Consider the following 19066-nt stretch of genomic DNA (forward strand, 5'->3'; position numbering starts at 1 on the left):
CAATGTAAACTAACAATAATGAATGCAATGATAGTGGTGCTCTCCAACTGGTGGTTTTTAATAAGAGGATGATGACTCAAGATGAAAGTAAATAGATAGGCCCTTCGCAGAGGGAAGCAGGGATTTGTAGAGGTGCCAGAGCTCGGTTTTGAAATAGAGATGAATAATATTTTGAGCGGTATACTTCCATTGTCAACATAACAACCAAGAGATGGTGATATCTTCCATGCTACACACATTATAGGCGGTTCCCAAACAGAATGGTAAAGTTTATACTCCCCCTCCACCAACAAGCATCAATCCATGGCTTGCTCGAAACAACGAGTGCCTCCAACTAACAAGAGTCCCAGGGGGAGTTTTGTTTGCAATTATTTTGATTTAGTTTGCATAAAGCATGGGATTGGGCATCCCGATGACCAGCCACTTTCTTGTAAGTGAGGAGCGGAGTCCACTCCTCTTGAGAATAACCCGCCTAACATGGAAGATACGGACAACCCTAGTTGATACATGAGCTATTCGAGCATACAAAACAGGATATTTATTTGAAGGTTTAGAGTTTGGCACATACAAATATACTTGGAACGGTAGGTAGATACCGTATATAGGTAGGTATGGTGGACTCATATGGAATAACTTTGGGGTTTATGGAGTTGGATGACAAGAAGTATTCCCGCTTAGTACAGGTGAAGGCTAGAAAAAGACTAGGAAGCGACCAGCTAGAGAGCGACAACAGTCATGAACATGCATTAAAATTAATAAACACCGAATGCAAGCATGAGTAGGATATAATCCACCATGAACATAAATATCGTAAAGGGTATGTTGAATTTTTTTCAACTACATGCGTGAACATGCGCCAAGTCAAGTCACTTAAATCATTCAGAGGAGGATACCACCCTATCATACCACATCACAACCATTTTAATAGCATGTTGGCATGCAAGGTAAATCATTATAAGCTCCTAGCTAATCAAGCATGGCACAAGAAACTATGATCTCTAGTTGTCATTGCAAACATGTTTATTCATAATAGGCTGAATCAGGAACGATGAACTAATCATATTTACAAAAACAAGAGAGGTCGAGTTCATACCAGCTTTTCTCATCTCAGTCAGTCCATCATATATCGTCATAATTACCTTTCACTCGCACGATCGAACGATATGAATAATAATAATAGTGCGCGTGCATTGGACTAAGATGGAATCTGCAAGCATTCAATAAACAAGAGAAGACAAGGCAATATGGGCTCTTTTGTCAGATCAACAATAATGCATATAAGAGCCACTTCAACAATTTAATTATGGTCTTCTCCTATCGACCCCCAAAGAAAAGAAAAGAAATAAAACTATATACACGGGAAAGCGAAAGAAGAACAAGAAATCTTTTTGGGTTTTTTTAATTACTACTACAAGCATGGAAAGTAAACTAATTAAAAGCTACAACTATTTTTTTGTTTTTCTTAAAGTTTTATTAAACACACAAGAAGAAAGCATAAAAAGGGAAATAAACTAGCATGGATGATACAATGAAAAAGTATGAGCACCGACATCTAGCAATGAGTGTGTGAACATGAATGTAATGTCAGTGAGAAATACATACTCCCCCAAGCTTAGGCTTTTGGCCTAAGTTGGTCTATGGCCATGGTTGGCCTGGCGGGTATCCATAGTAATAGTTGGGGTCGTACTGCGAAGAAGAAGACTCTGATTGCCACTGGTTGGCAATCATCTCCGGATCCCACTAGTAATTAGACTGTCGTGGAGGATCAACTTGTGGTTCTGGCTCTGGCTCTATGGCTGATGTAGGGTTCCGGTAGGCATGAATAGCCTCTAACGGAACAAGGTACTCGCCTGCAGATAAATCAAACAAGGAAGGAGCAGGTAGGGTAATAATCTCAGGATGATGTTTATGAAAGAACAATTTGTATTTAAGCTCTCCTTCCCTATTCTTAACAATAAAGTCGTGTGCCACCATACTCTTATAATCTAAATAAACAGTGGGCAGCAATTTTTCTTCCTTCTCATAATGCCTAATAGGTATGTTAAAATGTGCAGCTAGGCGTGAAGCATAGATGCCTCCAAAGATGGGGCCCTTTGTACGGTTCAGACTTAACCATTTAGCAATAATACCGCCCATACTAACAGAGTTATCACAGAATAAACCGTGGAACAAAATAATAATATCAGGAACACTAAGGTTTCCATAGTTCAAGTGATGGAGAATATATGGAAAGTATATAGGCGAAGAACAATATATGGAAAGCTCGTAGGCAATGGATCAGTGATGGAGAATTATGCCGGATGCGGTTCATCATGTAACAGTCATAACCTAGGGTGACACAGAACTAGCTCCAATTAATCAATGTAATGTAGGCATGTATTCCAAATATAGCCATACGTGCTTATGGAAAAGAACTTGCATGACATCTTTTGTCCTACCCTCCCGTGGAAGCGGGGTCCTAATGGAAACTAAGGGATATTAAGGCCTCCTTTTAATAGAGTACCAGACCAAAGCATTAACACATAGTGAATACATGAACTCCTCAAACTACGGTCATCACCGGGAGTGGTCCCGATTATTGTCGCTTCGGGGTTGCCGGATCATAACACATAGTAGGTGACTATAGACTTGCAAGATAGAATCAAGAACTCTCATATATTGATGAAAACATAATAGGTTCAGATATGAAATCATGGCACTCGGGTGTGACGCCCCCGATTTGACCATACACTAATCATACACGCAAATGTGTACGATCAAGATCAAGGACTCACGGGAAGATATCACAACACAACTCTAGAAACAAATTAAAATAATACAAGCTTTATATTACAAGCCAGGGGCCTTGAGGGATCGAATACATAAGCTCGAATACACAAGAGTCAGCGGAAGAAACAATATCTGAGTACAGACATGAGTTAAACAAGTTTGCCTTAAGAAGGCTAGCACAAAAGCAACATCGATCGAAAAGGCAAGGACTCCTGCCTGGGAGCCTCCTAGCTACTCCTGGTCGACAACGGTCTTCACGTAGTAGTAGGCACCCTCGGGGTAGTAGTAGTCATCAGTGGCGTCGCCTGGCTCCTGGGATCCGTCATCTGGTCACAAAAAAGGGGTATGGGAGAAAAATAGGTAGCAAGGCAACCGTGAGTGCTCATCCAAAGTACTCGCAAGACTTACATCAGAACTAAACTAAGTATGCGTCTGTATCAAAGGAATGGGTTGTATCTGTGGACTAAACTGCAGAATGCCAGAAAGAAGGGGAAAGCCTAGCCTATCGAAGACTAGCATCTTCAAGCATCTTGTAGCATATAGAAGAGTATAGATCAACATAATGTAAAGTAGTAGTGTTATCAACCTCGGCCAGAGATCCTTTCTCGACTCCCTGCGAGAAAGCAATCCCAAAGCCATACTATCCATTTCTCATCACAATCCATTTGTCATCACAAGTATCCAGTTCTAGTTGTATCGATCGGGATACAACTTCAAGTGTCCATTACCATAGGACATGCTATCGATAGATGTTTTCTTCCCTGCAGGGGTGCACCAGCTTACCCACCACGCTCAATTAACTCCGGCCGGATGTAAGTGCATCTACTGCCCCTTAGTGATTTTGGTGTATTGAAGACTTATAGGTTAAGGAACTAATGCGTTTGTGAGTCTACACAGGTCTATAAGTCTATGAGGAATTTGATATTTACAGAGAAAGTCGACCCCTAAAAATGAAGTTCTTCGACTGAAGACTTTGGATTTCTGAAGACTTTCTGAAGACTTTGAAAGTGAAGAAATTGGTGTGACCTTGAAGACTTGGTATTCATTCGAGGAACATGAAGCGTGAAGACTTTTGTTTTCGTAGTTTCATTTTCTCTTTCTTGAGTCATAGGAAACATTGTACTGTTAAAGGGGGTCGAGGAAATACTAAGGAAAATTTTCCATGTGATGCTCAACTCAAAATCCTACACCTACCAATCCCTTCGAGTGAAGCCATTGGAAATATCATACAGTCCAGTCATATTCTTCAGCGACAGAGACGAAGTTCTTCTGGTCTCTGAGGAATTTGTTCTGACTGAGTAGTTAGGAATTCGCCAGTGTGGATTTCCTACATAGTGAGGAACATGATAGCCCTGAGGATTTTTCTACTCAAAATTCCGACCGTTGCTGTGCTATGCGCCAGCTGTCCCAAAATATCTATCCATCTAACGGTCATATCATTGAAGGGCATTTATGTCTTATCATGTCGGGCTGCTCCCTAGGCTATAAATAGCCACCCCCTACAACCACTAGCTGGTTGGCTGCTCCAAGAGAAACTGACACTTGTCATTTGAGAGCAACCCATCCTCCGAGGACTTTGAGCGAAAATCATCAAGTGAGGAAAAACCCAAAACTCAAACACCTACAAACCCCAAGTGATTGAGCATCACTGAAGAGATTGATCCTGCGTGGATCCGACGCTTGTTACTTTTGAAGACTGTGCTTCTTCCAGACGATTAGGCGTCATGGTCTAGAGCATCCAAGAGGAATTGTGGATCGCCGAGTGACCAAGTTTGTGAAGGTTCGGAAGTCACCTGAAGACTTACCACGAGTGATTGGACGAGGTCTGTGTGACCTTAGTTCAAGGAGAATACGGTGAGGACTGGGTGTCCTGAGCTGTGTGTTCAGGACTGGGTGTCCGAGACTGTGTGTCCTCGAGTTTAAATACTCTGCCGCTCCAACCAGACGTACAACTGAGACAGCAATTGGAACTGGTCTACCAAATCATTGTCTTCACCAAGCTTACTGGTTCTATTCCCTCAACTCGTTCATTTCCTCATAACTGTGTTGTGTGCTTGTTCGTATCTGTGTTTGAAGACATTGACTGAAGACTTTCTCAATTTCCTCAGTTCAATTTCTTCAGTCTGTTTGTCTTCATCCTGTGCTTACGCTACCTGTACTCTGTGCCTGTCTTCATTTCATCCTGATGACCATGCTTGTAGTCTGTTATGTTTACTTTTGAATACTTATTCCGCTGCTAGTAGTTCTTTGCTAAGGAATTTCCTCACCGGCAAATTCCTCAGTGAAGAATTTCATAAAAATCGCCTATTCACCCCCCCCCTCTAGTCCATATAACACACTTTCAATTGGTATCAGAGCAAGGTACTCCCTTGTTCTGTGTGATTTTGGTTTAACCGCCTGCAGTTTAGTTATGTCGACCGCAGGTATGATCAAGGTCTCTGCTGGGTGTCCTACCTTCGATGGGACGGACTACCCCTACTGGAAGAAAAAGATGCGAATGCATCTTGAGGCAATTGATAACGATCTCTGGTATGTTGTGGAAAATGGTGTTCCCTCAGTCACACCTTGTCTAAATGTTGCTGATGTGAAGAGATTCAAGCAAATCGACTCTCAAGAGAAGAATATCATATGTGGCCATCTGAGCAAAGGACAGTATGGCAGAGTGAGTGCTTTGGAGACAGCGAAGCTTATTTGGGACAGGTTGTCCAAAGTGAATAAAGGAGTCTCAACACAGCGTGACTATCGAGTTGATGTTCTTCGCAATCTCTTCAATCGCTTCAAAAGACTCGACAATGAAAATGTTCAACAAACCTTCGATCGCCTCACTAACATCTCAAATGAGCTTCAAGCACTTGGTGCCACTGACATCACCGACCATGAGGTGGTGAAGAAATTGCTGAGATCGCTTGATTCCTCATTTGACACTCTGGCATTGATGATATAAGAACATGCTGATTACAAGTCACTTGATCCCGCTGATATTCTCGAGAGGCTAAATACTCACGAGTTCCAAATTGCTGAAAAAAGAGATCTCTATGGTTCGAGCTATGGTAGATCACGCGCACTGAAGGCCAAGGCGGTATCTGAGTCCGAAGATGAAGACTCTGGTAGCAGCCTTGGTGATCCTGAAGAACTAAGCCATGATCTGGCTCTGCTCGTGAAGAAGTTCCAAAAGTTCTCAAGACGTGGTCGCCTTGGAAGACCCTCAATGAGCAATGATTCCTCATCCAGTGACTACAAGAGGAGGCTCTGTCACAAATGCAGGAAACCTGGACATTACATTCAAGATTGTCCTTAGTGGGAAAAGGAGTCAAAGAAGAAGAAATACAAGGATTACAATTCTGATGATGCGAAGAAAAAGAAGAAATCCACAAAATCTTCATCATCAAAATCCTCAAAGTCTTCATATCACAAGAAGAGCAGCTCCAAGAAGGCTAGGGCATTCATTGGCAAGGAAATGGACTCTGAGGCTGAATCTGAAGAAAATGAGGAAGAGGAGTCATCTGAGGAGTCTGAATCCGGAGTGGCGAGCCTAGCTCTCGCTACTGCATTCGTCAGCAAGTCTATCTTCGACACTGAATAAAATGACCTCACCAACAAGGCTGATGAAGGCGATGATGACTACACTCCCACCTATTGCTTCATGGCAAAGGGTGCCAAGGTACTCAAATATACCTCCTCTGAATCAAGTGAGAATGAATCTGATGAAAACCTTAAGCACAACTATTCTAAACTTGCTAAGATTGCTATAAAACAACAAAAGGGCTCTTGAAAAGGTTCAAAACATGCTAGACAAAAGTGATGATATGTTGGGTGAAGAAATGGATCGCACTAAAGCCTTGACTGAAAATCTTCAGAGACTTCAAACTAGGTTTGACAATCTTCAAGGTCATCATAACACTCTCTTATCCGATCATGAGAAGCTTTCTTATGAATTTCTTCAAAGAAAGAAAGACCTTGAGAAGCTAAGAGTGAGTTATGAAGATCTTCAGAAGGAGCGCGATTCATTACTTGCTAAAAAATCAGCACTTCTCAGGAAGAATTTGTTCCTCCTTGTTTGAAATGCATTGAACGTGAATCTGCTAATTCTTCACCTGAATGTTCAAATGCTGCAAATGTTTCAAATTCTTCACATGCCTGTGCTATCACTAATTCCTCATCTGAGGACATTGCTAGTATCACTGATGAAGCAGGGCTGAAGGAATTGTACATGACAGGCATGTACAAAAGCCTCAAAGTGCATCAGACTCTTTGTGATGTGCTTAAAAAGCAGATCCTCAACAGGAACCCTAGGAAAGAGGGTATTGCCTTTGAGAGGAAACTCAATGCGGATGGAACATATTGGAAGCCTGAGCAGTACCCCAAAACTACATGGGTTGCTACAAAGGGACCTCCAATTGATCCATCTAACTTATCTGGATTTGCATGTGAATCTCCTCGTTCTAACTCCAACTATAAACTGTTCCAAACTCAGAATGGTGAAGTATTTGCTAGATATGTTGGCACTAACTGCAGGAACGGTCCTCCTATGAAGAAAATCTGGGTTCCCAAAAGATGCCTTGAAAATCTTCAGGTGAGTGTCATCATGATGCCACCTGTGAAGAATAGGAACCCCAGATCAAATTCTTCATATGGACCAAATTCTTCATATGGATCCAAGTCCTCATACGGACCAAACTCCTCACATGGATCATATTCCTCATATGGATCAAAGTCCTCATATGAACATCATCGTGCTAACCTATCTGTTTCGCAGGGAAGATCTAAGGATTATGGATATGTGCATTATTCTTCAAATTATTATGTCCATAAGTCCTCGAAGAATTTCTCTGCATACTCTTATGCTTACTCTAACCCCTCTTATGTGAAACGAAATGGACTGGCTTCTATGCCATCCTTCTTGTATGGAGCTCGAAGAATGATGAACTCTTTACCACCCTTCAGATGTGGGTGGTGAAGAAAAAGAACTAATCTCTTCTGCAGGGTCAGGTCTTCAGACGTACGTAATCGTCTGAAGAATTTGCTGGAGACCTGAGCATGCCTGATAGGACGTAGCCTAATCATGAAGAAATGAACTTTCATTTCTCACGTCCTCATATTGCTTTATCTGTTCTCTTGCTTTATGAAATTGATCTGATGAATTGATGTCATATTCTTCACTGATGAAGTATATGAGTTTGTAAGCTGCACTAATTCATTTGCAGGATGATCAACCCAAAGCCACTAAGTAGGTCCTCGATAGTGGATGTACAAATCACATGACTGGTGACAAGAATCTATTGATGGATGCTCCATTATCTCCGTCGCATCTGAAGCATGTCATCTTTGCCGACAAAGGCAAAAGTCAGGTATTGGGTCTAGGTAAGGTTGCGATCACAAAGGATCGACACATGGACAAAGTCATGCTTGTTGAGTCCCTAGGATACAACCTTATGTCTGTCTCAATGCTTTGTGATCTTGATATGGTTGTTGTCTTTGGCAAGTACCGTTGTGTTGTGGTTATGGAAGCTGACAATTCCAAAGTCTTCGAAGGCTTTAGGAGAGGAGACCTGTATATTGTTGATTTCTCTACAGGACCACAACCAGCCATGTGTCTACTTGCAAAAGCTTCAGAAGGCTGGCTCTGGCATCCACGACTTGGTCATGCAGGCATGAGGAATTTGCACACGCTTGCGAAGAAGAAGCATGTCATGAGCATCGAGAATGTCAAATTCCACAAGGATCACCTATGCGGAGCCTGTGAAGCTGGGAAGATGACAAAGGCCAAGCATCCAGCCAAGACTATCATGACCACCACTCGCCCATTTGAATTGCTTCACATGGATCTCTTTGGTCCTAATCATTATTCTGCTGTTTCAAATGAAGCATCTCAATATGGCTTTGTTATCGTTGATGATTACTCTCGTTACACATGGGTACACCTTGTTACTTACAAACATGAAATGCAGGAAGTCTTCAAATGATTTTTCTCGAGGGCTTCAACCAACTTTGGTGTGAAGATCAAGCACATCAGAAGTGACAATGGCACTGAGTTCAAGAATTCTGGTCTCGATGACTATCTTGATGAACTTGGTATTACTCATGAGTTATCTTCTCCTTATACTCCTCAACAGAACAACGTCGTGGAGCGCAAGAACAGGACTCTTGCTGAGATGGCTCGCACTATGCTTGATGAATACAAAACGCCTCAGCGTTTCTGGACTGAGGCAATTGATACTGCGTGCCACATCATCAACAGAGTATATCTTCACAAATTCTTCAAGAAGACTGCCTATGAACTCCTCACTGATAAGAAACCCAATGTAAGTTATTTCAAAGTCTTCGGTGCTAAATGTTGGATTAGAGATCCTCATCACAACTCAAAATTTGCACCAAAAGTACATGAAGGTTTTATGCTTGGTTACGGAAAGGACTCGCACACCTACAGAGTCTTCAACAACATTCTTCACAAGGTTGTTGAAACTGTAGATGTGTGGTGTCGGTGTCAAAACCGGCGGATCTCGGGTAGGGGGTCCCGAACTGTGCGTCTAGGATCGATGGTAACAGGAGGCAGGGGACACAATGTTTTACCCAGGTTCGGGCCCTCTTGATGGAGGTAAAACCCTACGTCCTGCTTGATTAATATTGATGATATGGGTAGTACAAGAGTAGATCTACCACGAGATCAAGGAGGCTAAACCCTAGAAGCTAGCCTATGGTATGATTGTTGTATATTGTCTATCAACTAGACTGGCCTCGGTTTATATAACGCACCAGAGGCCTAGGATAACAAGAGTCCTAGCTGAATACGCCGGTGGGGAGAAGTCCTTGTCTTGATCGCCAAGTCTTTGTGGAATCTTCCTTTTATGCGGCAGCTGTCCAAACTGGCCCATGAGTATATGGCCATGGGGGTCCTCGGCCCAATCCAACTGATCGGGAGACGATGTGATGAGTACCCCCTAGTCCAGGACACCGTCAGTAGCCCCCTGAACCGGTCTTCAAGTTAGGGACGCTCCTCGATTCTTCCAAACTGTTCTTCATCTTCGGTTGACGGTCTTGAAAACTGGTTCAACAAATCTTCTCATCTTCGATCTTGAGGATTGCCAAAATGCATTCGGCGAGTTTACACGTCGGGTATCCGAGGAGCCCCTTTAAGTTTACGGCCTTTATCAATGCCTTGTTATTTTTATGCCACACCTCGGGTTTGAAGTTGTTCCCGGGAGGCAGTGTCCTCTTGCGTCTGAGCTCTAACGCCGGACTGCATTCGAGGTATCTTTTGCGGCCGAGCACCAATGCCGGACCGCTTCCGAGCTCCAACGCCGGAATGTATCCGAGATCCAACGCCAGACTATGTCCAAGCTCCAACGCCGAACTGTATCCGAGCTCCAACGCCGGACTATATCCGAGCTCCAACGCTGGACAGTTTCCCAGCTCCAACGTCGGACTATATCCGAGGTGTCATATCACCTTGGTTCAAAAAAGTTGAAGGAGTTTAGCCGAGCTTAATGCCGGAAATGCCCTCTATGGAGCTAGCCACTAGCGCCCGAGCTTTATGCCGGACTGCTTCTGAGGTGGTGCACCACCCCGACTATGGGCCGATTTTTCATCAATAATTTTTATTGGTGCAATTTATTCTCTGTCGAGATATATCCAGTAGCCCTCAAGGTGTGTATCGGTCTAAAACCCGAGATGCACCTGAAGGATGACGTAAGACCGCTGATCCCAGTAGCCGCTGAGACTCAGGTTGATTTGCAAAATCGGCCTGAGGATCAAGTCCTAGCTCGGCAGAATACTTCTGGACACAAAAAGCGGCGTGCTCAGTCCTCGAGACTCAGGTTGGGTGCGGCCGACCAACCTGAGGATCAAAATCTCCTCAGAAACTATATTGCACATAAAATTTTCTGCATTGGACAAGCAATGCAGTAGCCTTCGAGACACTGGTCGGGTGGCAACACCAGATTAGGGGATCGATGTGCCCCTTTAATATTTGTAAATAATAAGGCCGAAGCCCAGTAGCCCCCGAGCCTTAATGCGGGCACGGGTGGCCGAATTAAGGATCGATATCCATAGTAAAATCACAAATTATGTGTAATGACTTCATGTATCCAAGTACTTTACGTCATTAATGCTTGGATCCGCATTGTACAAAACTTTGTTGACTGACCATCGGCCTCCACCTCCTCGGCTAGTAGCCGAGGAGTGTTTGTCCTACTTTATGAAGCCTTTATGAGGGCAAAGATTTACGACAAACAAGGCAATCTGGCCATACGGTTTTATGAACAAAGGTACGCAAAGAGATATATTATATTGCTGTTTAACATAAGAAATGTCTTCCAAAGAAAATAGTCCCGCTATCGGTTCCTTTCTTTGGGTTGTCATGCTAAGCATGATCATGCAGCCTCAGCTCTAATGTAAGAGCATAATATCGAGGACTTAGTTTGGGAGGCCAGTTAATAGCCCCCGATAGTGTTCGGCGACAGTCGAGGTCAAGCCGTAAACACTTCGGCCATTTTTATGAATGGCCCGTCATTTAACACTGTCATCGGATTGCTGACCAGTTTACGCTTATTGTGACAGTCAGTTTTCGGCTTTCTCCACTGAGGTGCTTAACCATCTGAGCTGGAAGCACAATCGCAGTGGTTCTCCCTTTGCACACCTAGCCGAACAAAGCGGAACGTAGGAAGCAAGTACAGGAGCCGGGCAACCCAACTATTGACCGAAGACACAATTCGAAACCGATGCATATATAGAAATATCTGAGAATGTTTTTGCCGAATCCCTAAAGGTGTCCGGCGTTGCACTGCGAGACTAATGCTGCAAAAGCACAAATAGTTTAAAAGTGCCAAAAATCTTGGAAAACCAAGAAACGTCAGTAAAAACATGACGTCCGAACAAGATCAAGTGTTCGGTGCCAATCCGAAAATTGGTCTTAGAAAAAATAAGTGCTTTTGTCGTGCTTTAACATGATACATCCTATCTCAAGACTTCGAGCGGGTCAGCCTACGGCTTCAACCTCCTGTCTCGAGGGCGGAGTACTTCTCATTAGGCCAGTTTAGCAAACTAAACACTAGCGGTTTTGAGAGAGAAATTAGGCCCCCCGGCTAGTGACCGCACACTCGTGTCGAAAAAAGGAGTGATAAATAATAATAAAACTTTGCAACGACTAAGAAGAAGAACACTTATTATAAAACAGCTCAAATAAACTTAAGAGCCCCCAAGTGACTTGGGTAGAAGAATGATTGCATGTACCGAAGTACTTATATCATATCTATGTTCAACCGAACTTTAAACGCGTCTTAACCGACCGTCGGCTTCTCCCTCTTCGGTCAAGGACCGAAAAGTGTTATGTACTCCATCGGTCGAGAATATCGATGGTGTTTCCAATAACCAGGCAATCAGGCCATAAGGCTGTAATAGACAAAGCGCGCTCAGGGAACTTATGCTATATTACCGTGAAGTGTAAGAAGCATCTTCGAAGAAAATAGTACCCCCACCGATACCTTTCTTCGGTGCTCATTGTTATTATGAGACTTGTGCAATAGATTTTTTGTACTCATGAGTTCCGTTGTGTGCCGACCATCATTGAAAACTATAAGAGCGCTAGCTTTCGGCTTCACCTAGTCTGAGGTCCGGCTCGGTTGACCCGATCGTGACAATCGCAGAGGTGCTCCCTTTACTCCCTAGCCGAACAATCGGGAACATAGGGGTAAACACAGGAGCGAGGCAACCCAGCTTGGAAATCGCTTAAGTCAATATGGTGCATATTGTGGCGTAATACACGAACAAGGAACGAAGCCGTACAAGTATAATCATATGCAACAGGAAAAGCTTCATAAAGGAAGCCCCCAAGTAAATGGGGTATTTGAATTTATGCGTCACAAACAAAGTTTGGACAAGAAAAAAATTTACAAGCAACTTTTTTCCAAAAAAGTATAATGCTTGGTCGAACCGAGCACAAGTTAGAAATTAAAGCTTTGAGCATGAAAGCGACTTAGCTGGTTAATGTGTTCGGTATTGATGACGCAGTCCGAGCTCGATGCGGGGCAAGGTTCCATCCCCCAAGCTGGTCCCGAGGTGGCGGAGCGGAGAGCTCGACACGCCGAAGTGGTGACATAGCACGATCAATGCAGACCGGTAGAGTGACGCTGAAGTCCCCGGATCATTTTCCTGTGCACAAAAAATAGTGCAAACCGGAGATAATAGTAATAATGATAATAAAAAAAATGTTGCATAATAAATAATTTATGCAAAGTGAGGAATAGAAGAAATATAGCCCGGCGCCGAAGCCAATGTCGATGCAGGGCGTCGGCGTGATGTAGTAAAGGCGTGGCAAAGTCTGAATTCACAGGTCGGTCCGAGCTCCGGATGCGGCATTCGCCGGACTATGTACGGAAACTGATCGAACCACCACGCGACCGTCGTTAATGCAGTCACCATTTGATAGACCTGTGCACATATCATGAACAAACCAGAGTAATAATTCCTTGGGAAAAATGAACCCAAACAAGCAAAAAATACTGGGATTAATAGCGCCTGGTTTATTTGTTGTAGCAATCCGAAGGAAGGCGATTCCCAAAATTGGGACTCACTCCACACACCCATTGCCTGATGGGCGATAAAACGACGGCATGGCAATGCTGGTAAAGGTTGGCTCACCGAGGCAAAGCCCTCGGTCCAGCTAACGTGACAGAGCTGGTCGGCTAGTGACGTCGAAGCGTCCGGAGTAGGTTGATGAAGAGATGGCGAAGCCCCCGGTCCAGCCAAGATGTCGAAGTAGGTCGGCGTGATGGACACCAGCTTTAAGAAGCAATAGTGCGGCCCTGCCGATGCAGGTCGTGACGTGGTCGATGCCGGCTTGATGAAGTGACCGTGCGGCGATGCCGGTATGCCCGCTCTGTGTAATCCGTTGGGCGGAGATGTTGGTGATGATTTATCCTTCGCGATGCCAAACTCTTGTTCGGCTTGCCGAGATGATGATCGAAGGAATTGAGCTCGGCTCAATAAAGCGGCAACGTGTGTAGCGCAGGTCGGCATCCGTGGAGCAATACCGCCGGACTGGTTTGACACCAGCGTGATTGTGAAGATTACCTCGAAGGAGGCTTAAAATTTTATGGGTACGTGTTTAAAAACAACGCACAATACCATGGAACAAAATTCCTTAAAAAAAGGTTGTCCAATATCACGTTCATAAAGAAACATGAATTCGGGTCAGATCCGTATTCGCGCAGAAAACATATCCGAAAATTGGTCCACTCATCGGAAGTTTCCCGGAGTTTGAACCGTTGGATCGAGCTGAAATTTGGAGGGGTGGTAGATATGGATTTCCGCAGTAGATGAACGGTAGGATCTTCCAAAGGACCTCCGAGCTAGGTTCTGGAGACCACGCCCTACACTCGTCCAGATTCTCGTCCAGATTTGACAGGGCTCCGGTATATTGTAGATTGTCGGAAATTCCTTCATCGGAACTTGACGAAATTTTGCATCGCTGTTGTAGATGTAATTCCGCACTACTCCATTGAAGCAATCGTCAAACCAACGCTCGAGGAGATGGTGACGGCGAATACAAGTTCGCTGTCCATAAAAACAGCACGGCCGCCCGAGGGCAATGTTGACGTTGAGCCCTCGAGCTACATGGATGATTCCTCTATGATCATGATAGAGATCGGAGTTGATGTTGAAGAAGGCCCCCGTCCGATCATGAAAATTCGAACACGGGGCACAGTTCTTGGTTGAACCAAGGTGACCAGTCGAGCTGGTGACGAAGATGCCGAAGTCGCAGTTGATCTGCAGGCGAGCCATCGATCCTTTTATCGATCACACAGCGGAACTCTCAATGAAAGCACCAATGTCGGTGTCAAAACCGGCGGATCTCGGGTAGGGGGTCCCGAACTGTGCGTCTAGGATCGATGGTAACAGGAGGCAGGGGACACAATGTTTTACCCAGGTTCGGGCCCTCTTGATGGAGGTAAAACCCTACGTCCTGCTTGATTAATATTGATGATATGGGTAGTACAATAGTAGATCTACCATGAGATCAAGGAGGCTAAACCCTAGAAGCTAGCCTGTGGTATGATTGTTGTATATTGTCTATCAACTAGCCTGGCCTCGGTTTATATAACGCACCAGAGGCCTAGGATAACAAGAGTCCTAGCTGAATACGCCGGTGGGGAGAAGTCCTTGTCTTGTTCGCCAAGTCTTTGTGGAATCTTCCTTGTATGCCGCAGCTGTCCAAATTGGCCCATGAGTATACGGCCATGGGGGTCCTCGACCCAATCCAACTGATCAGGAGACGATATGATGAGTACCCCCTAGTCCAGGACACCGTCATGCGGTTCGATGAAACTAATGGCTTGCAAAGAGAGCACCTACCTACTGTGATAGATGAACCAGCACCTGAGGAAACTATCAAGTTCAAGGCTACTGAGGATGTCATTCCTACTGAAGAATCTGCTGAAGAATTCATTCCAGAACATGTAGAAGGTCGAGCTAATGCACCTGAAGAAAATGCTGAAGAAAATGGTGCTGAAGAGAATGCTGATCAAATTCTTCAACGACAACCACCTCATCCTCGCATTGCAAAAGAAGTGCAAGTTGAAAAGATCATCAATGACATCAAAGCGTCAGGTCCTCTCACACGCTCAAAAGCTTCACACTTATCTAACTTTTCTGGGCACTATGCTTTTGTCTCTATTACAGATCCCACTAAGGTAGATGAAGCATTTCTGGAGCCTGAGTGGATTTAGGCCACGCAAGAAGAATTACATCAATTCGAGCTCAACAATGTCTGGGAACTGGTCAAACATCCAGATCCTCGCAAGCACAATATCATTGGCACAAAGTGGATCTACCGCAACAAGCAAGATGAAAATGGGCTTGTGGTGAGGAATAGGGCACGACTCATAGCTCAAGGCTACACACAGGTTGAAGGAATTGATTTCGATGAAACTTTTGCACCTGTTGCTAGACTTGAGGCTATTCGCATATTACTTGCTTATGCTAACCATCATGACATCACTTTATATCAAATGGATGTGAAAAGTGCATTCCTCAATGGTAAGCTTGAGGAAGAAGTATATGTTGCTCAACCCCCAGGTTTTGAAGATCCAAAGAATCCCGACAAAGTCTTCAGACTCGACAAGGCCATCTATGGCCTCAAGCAGGCCCCATGGGCGTGTTATGATACCTTGAAGGAATTCTTCATGAAGAGAGGCTTCAAACCCGGTTCACTCGACCCTACTCTTTTTACTAAATCTTATGATGGTGAATTGTTTGTGTGTCAAATATATGTTGATGATATTATCTTTGGTTGTACTCACCAACGCTATAGTGATGAATTTGCCTATATGATGAGTGAAGAATTTCAAATGTGTATGATGGGAGAGTTGAAATTCTTCTTAGGTCTTCAAATTCGTCAACAACGCAATGGCATATTCATATCCCAGGAGAAATACCTCAAGGATGTACTGAGGAAATTCAGCATGCAAGACTGCAAAGGCGTCAAAATTCCTATGCCCACAAATGGCCAGCTGTGCACTGATGAAAATGGTATTGACTTCGATCATAAGGTATACCGCTCCATGATTGGCTCTTTATTGTACCGATGTGCATCTAGACCAGACATAATGCTTAGTGTTTGCATGTGTGCTCGATTTCAAGCTACACCAAAGGAATCACACCGTAAGGCTGTGAAGCATATTCTTCGATATCTAGCTCACACACCAACACTTGGATTATGGTACCCCAAGGGATCGGCTTTTGATCTCATTGGATATTCTGACTCTGACTATGCTGGTGATCGTGTGGACCGCAAGTCAACATCTGGTACATGTAATTTCCTCGGACGATCTTTGGTCCGTTGGTCCTCGAAGAAACAGAACTGCGTGTCACTATCTACTGCTGAAGCTGAGTACATTGCCGCTGGTTCTTGCTGTGCTCAATTGCTATGGATGAAGCAAACTCTCAAGTACTATGGCGTCAACATGAAGAATGTGCCTCTCTTCTGTGACAATGAGAGTGCCATCAAGATTGCTCACAACCCAGTTCAGCACTCGAAGACTAAGCACATTCAGATTCGTCATCATTTTCTTCATGATCATGTGTTGAAGGGCGACATTTCTATTGAGCATGTGAAGACTGAAGAACAGCTAGCCGATATCTTCACAAAGCCCTTGGATGAGAAGAGATTTAGCAAGTTGCGGTGTGAGCTAAATATCCTAGAATCTTCGAATGTTCTTTGAAAAGGACACTCATCCTAACACTTATGCAAAATTGATGACTTAGATGTGCAACACATGAAGAAACGTTTTTCTTCAATCAATGAAGAATAACACTCTTAGTGTGAAGAAATTAACGAAGAATTTGATTCTCAGAACCCTACGATAATTGTACGCGGTGTCTGAAATCATCATTCTTATACGGTGGGTCACGCCACCACCAAAAGATTAAATTCCTCAGTTGTTCATATTCTTCAACTTTGCATTGTCTTCACTGTTTCCGTCATTTTTCTTCATTAGCTATATATATATATGAGTTTATGTCCTCTACATCATTCACTTATTGCTAATTCTTCAAGTTGATTTTTTCTGCTAAGTGAATGTGATCGGACCCTTCCCCTCTATGCTATACTCAACCCAATATGTTCAAAAATTCTTCATGTGCGTTCTATTTGAATCTCGTTCAAAATCTTCACTGTGTCCTTATTAGCTGAAGAAATTGCGAACAGAACTTTAAAACCTATCTTATCTAAATTTTCGGCTTTGCCGCTCAAACCGTTCCGCATCCCATGATATACTTATCCTCTCACCCACGATCGCGCACGATCTCCACCTCTCAGTACATGGGTGACACATGTCAAGTGAATGAGAAGGGTCAGGGGTACGTTCGTCCAATTTCTTCGGGCGAACAGTTTTTCACCGTGGCTATATATACCCCTCCTTCCCTTCCTCACTTCTTTTACTCCGCTCGACCTCTCTCCACCTCGAGCTTCTCAAACCCTAGCGCCGCCGCTACTTCATCATCGCTGGTGAGGAAGAGCTTCACTGCCTCGACCTCGTCGCCGCCGTACTCGCGCCGACCGCGGAAATCTTCACTCCGCCGCCGCCGTAGCCGTCTTCCTCCGCCGAGTTAGGGCGTGGAAGATCTACACAGACGAACTTCACCTCTCCACTTCACTATTCGTCGTGTTCTTCATCCAGGGTAATTAAAAGTTACTTTTACTGCCCTCGTTGATTCGAATGATTATCTACAAAATCTTCAAAGGTGTTTCTCTTCATATCTTCACACACTAAACACCTCACAAGTCATCTGTTCTTGATTCGTTTCTCTAAGCATCATTTTTCTTCAAGATTCCTCAATTGTGTGGATCTTCGATCTATACAACTCTGGGACCTAAGACAAAGAACGCTTATTGAAATTCTTCAAGACTCATCTAGTCAAATTCCTCAAACTTGTTCTTTTTGAAAAACCTTCTGAGAACGCATATGTCCTCTCCAAATTCCTCGCAACTATACTCTGTTCATAGGTACTCATGTCAGCTGCTGAATCACTAGGTTCTCATCAACTTAACTCATTTGCAGCATTCCTCAAAGAAAAGTTGCATACTTCTTCAGAGAATTCAATTTTCCAAATTCCTCAACTGAAGAAAATGGCTGACGATAAGAAGCCACAGAAAGGAGGAAAGAGGCCTGAGGTCAATACAGCGTTTGAGATCCCAGATGAAATATATGTTGGGTACTGCACACCTACTGAGGAAACCAAGAATGAGCGCAAGGTGCACATTCAGAAGATAGAAAGGAGATGGGCTAGAGTGCGGAGGGAGTACAGGTATGTCACTCCCAAGTACATGAAGAAATTCGCACTCAATCCTCCATGCCCAAGACCTCCATTGGCACCTGGCCAAATAGCTGATCCCACCAGCCTCAAGCACGGTGAGGACTATCCTTATGAATGGGCCAAGCGCCAAGCCAAGTTGGCTAAGCAAGCCAGAGAAGCAGTGAGGAAATTCAACGAAGACTCTACTGCTACTGCTGCTGCCTCTGCTGAGGCCTCTGCTGTCAAGCCGAAGAAGGCTATGTCAAAGAAGCATGCACGCAAGCCAAGTGCTTCACCAACAATGCCCTCACGGCCAGAATCCTCAAAGCCTTCACGGAAAATTCTTCATGCTGCTCCTGCTCCTTCAAAACCCTCAGCTCCTCCAAATTCCTCGGCTGTTCCGACAAAGTCATCAGCACCTGTGCATCTTGCCTCATGCCAAAGGACTGCAGGCATCTCCATTGTCTCAGGTGTCTCAGCTAGTTCCTCAGCTGCACCAAATTCCTCA

The 19066-nt window shown here is 44.1% G+C and overlaps 1 pseudogene; it reads left to right on the top strand.

Moving 5' to 3' along the window:
* Positions 1–5704: 5704 nt before the first annotated feature.
* LOC125512224 lies at positions 5705–6517 on the top strand (annotated as a pseudogene).
* Positions 6518–19066: the final 12549 nt, after the last annotated feature.

The sequence above is a fragment of the Triticum urartu genome, chromosome 6, assembly GCF_003073215.2.
Source record: "Triticum urartu cultivar G1812 chromosome 6, Tu2.1, whole genome shotgun sequence".
In the NCBI taxonomy this organism is placed as follows: domain Eukaryota; kingdom Viridiplantae; phylum Streptophyta; class Magnoliopsida; order Poales; family Poaceae; genus Triticum; species Triticum urartu.